A 3,109-nucleotide genomic window follows, 5' to 3' on the forward strand; every position below is an offset into this window, starting at 1 on the left:
AGGCTAGACATTAGTGTACCACTGCTGTAATGCTTGAATGATAAGAGGCCTCCAGTCACTAGGTGGCAGCAACTCATACAGTGGTTTGTACAGATAAAAATATACATGTTATCAGGTTCTCAATAGTTTTTCAATAACTGATCTAATGTAACATCGCAGCTAAACTTCCGCGACCACAGAAAGTTAGTTTCAATTACGCTACAGATTCTTATATTGAGATGTGTTATCTTAAAGAAGCATGAAGGTATTTGGTCGCAATAGTTCCTCAGCACGGTTTCAATTTTCAACCCCTAATCATTCCCGACCAAAATAGATAAATCATTCAAAACAGAATTATTATGAAGATAATATACACAGAGGAGAGTTCGCTTTGATAAACACAGACTTTTTTCCTCCTAAGGAAATTCCTGAATTCTCCTTTTTTTTTTTAATTGCTTTGAAACAAAAGCTGAGAAGCACAAATGCGCCGTGAACAGTCTTTTATAATTTATTATTATTGAGCCGAAGTAGCCAAAAATAATGTGCTGTTTCCCCTTTCTGAGCAGCCGAGCTTTACGCTCCACATTCGGAGACTTACTGCTCTCCGCGGACTCTTATTTACTTCCACATCAGCTGAATCTGTACAAAACTTTCATCCCTGACACAACACATTTTGGAGGCTTTCTGTGAACCACAACACTGCTCTCATTTCACAGCATTCAAGTCTGGATTTTTTTTTTCTCTTTTGGCGGCGGCGGGTGTCCAGGAAAATGCATCAATGCCACGCTGCTCTTGGTCTTCGCCCGCACGACTTTTTCCTCTTCTCCTTTCTCCATTATCCCGGACTGAACTATCATGTTACCATAATGAATCCATTTAGAAGACAGGCCCGTCTCCTTTGGGCCCTGAGTCAGGCTTTAATCCACCCTGCACACCAGTCTCGCTCCTCCTTTTTCCTCTTGCCCTTTTTCCAGCCTCTCCTTGTCAGTTTCTATTTGCCAGAGACCTATAATGAACTCCACCCTGTCAACAGTGCAGAGGAAGAACGCCAACATCAGTCTCTTCTGAGCTCCATAACAATGGTGTTCCTTTCTACGAGTCCCATCGGACGAAGTGATGATGGGATGCTGTCTTATCAAAAAAGGCTTCCCGGACAGGAAGTATTCTGCAAACCGAGTCTCACCGTACAGGAAAGGACAGAAAATGAGCACTAATAAGATGCTCATCTGACATGAAAGTCCCCGGGAGCTTGACCCCTTATGACCTTCCTTGATATGACCTATTGACTCGTCTTAGGGGAAGCACAGAAGGCGGAATCATATGGAAGAGATATTGCTCCTATTAGGACCAGGCGCGTGGTGGGGAACATAAAAGCGGAGTAACATTAGAACCATATTTAATGGTTAACTGCAGTCATACAGAACACTCCTGTTCAACGATGCTGTAACTAGAGATGCGTTCGATGTTTGACTAGTCTGCGATCGGAATAGGATGATTTGTCAGAGAACAGGAGGGGAAGCTCAGGCTGAAGCTGAAACTGAAGCTAATATGTTGTTAGCTTGGAAGTACTTCACAGTGAGCCAAGGAAGCCCCAAGCTCTTACATGTATTGCAAATATGGGTAATAGTGAAGTTATGTATGTAACGATATTTTACACAACACAATCGAACTGAAAATGCCCGGCTAAAAAAAGCTAAAAATGTTTTTTTAATTTTCAGTAGTGTTAGCGATGCTAAAGCAGGAATAAGTTTAGCAACTGTTGTTTGGACCTGTAATACTAGTTGAATATCCATGAGTAAAACCATTGAGTGGACAGGCAGTGATTACGCAGAATTATTGACCAAGCTGTTTTTCATCACTTTTACAACATCATAACATAAGAGGAAATCCGTATCATCTAAAATCGGTATCAGTATTATCGAAGCTAACATGTCATTAGCCTAGAAGTACTTTACAGTGAGCCAAGGAATCTTGGTATTTGTGAGATTGCTTGTGAGAACTGCTGACACTAACTATGCAGAACTGTTGACTATTTCTTGTCAGGGAAACAGGAACTCCTTTTCATTTAGTATGTCATGTCATTCACGCACTTTATTTTGAAAGCTGTTGAACTGAAGAGAACCTGTTATAGAGTTCAAAAAATGACTTTTGTGATGAACAGCGACAGTACAGCTTTTTGTGTATGCTGTCAGTTGAAGGAAAGCAGAAATGGTTCAAATCAATATCAGTATTATCAAAGCTAACATGTCATTAGCTTAGAGGTACTGTACAGTGAACCAAAAAATCTTGCTATCTGTAATATATGTAACAGTAAGGTTATGTATGTCGCAACACTTTTTTTTCAGATGTAGAGTTACCAATGCTACGGGCTAATGCTAAAGCAATCCGTTTTGCAACAATGTTTGGACATGCGTATGATTGTCAGTTTAATATTTATGCTAATTATAACTGTTGAAACTAATTATGCCGAACTATTGGTCAGGAGCACAGGAAAGCCTTTTAATTTTGTACATCATTCCTTTCACTCACATTATTTTGCCAGTTGTTGAGCTGAAGAGAGAATTTGTGACTTTTTTTGTATATGCTGTCAATTGAAGGAAATCAAGCGTAAGAATGTCACTTTCAGAAGATTACCACTAGGGTTGCCAGCGATAGCAATGTCACTGCTGGTGTCTGTAGCAGGCAGAGACAAATCTTGTTTGGAGTGACTGCACTGGGAAATATATATATATATTGCTCATGCAGTGTTAAATTGGCTCCTTCTTCAACCATATCCACCATATGACTTTCTCATGTGTGACAGACGTTTGAGGAGAAGGACCTGTGACAGTAGCATCTTTGCTCTGTCTGACTGATTAGTCATCTGCTGTAGCTCAAACTCCCACATATGCTGCCTTCACAGGCTGTGGCAGCTTTGGACCATCAACAGATGAGACATTTCACTGCAGACATTTTTTTTTAAAGCTGTGTGATCAGAGATGGAATCAGACTCTGCACCAGTGTAAGAAAAGTCTTCTACAACAAATGTTGTCACAGCGCCATTTAGATAGATAAGATAGATAAGATAGATAAGATAAGATAAGATAGATAGATAGATAGATAGAGAGAGAGAGAGAGAGAGAGAGATAGA

The sequence above is a fragment of the Cynoglossus semilaevis genome, chromosome 3, assembly GCF_000523025.1.
Source record: "Cynoglossus semilaevis isolate Cse_v1.0 chromosome 3, Cse_v1.0, whole genome shotgun sequence".
NCBI classification, from domain to species: Eukaryota; Metazoa; Chordata; class Actinopteri; order Pleuronectiformes; family Cynoglossidae; genus Cynoglossus; species Cynoglossus semilaevis.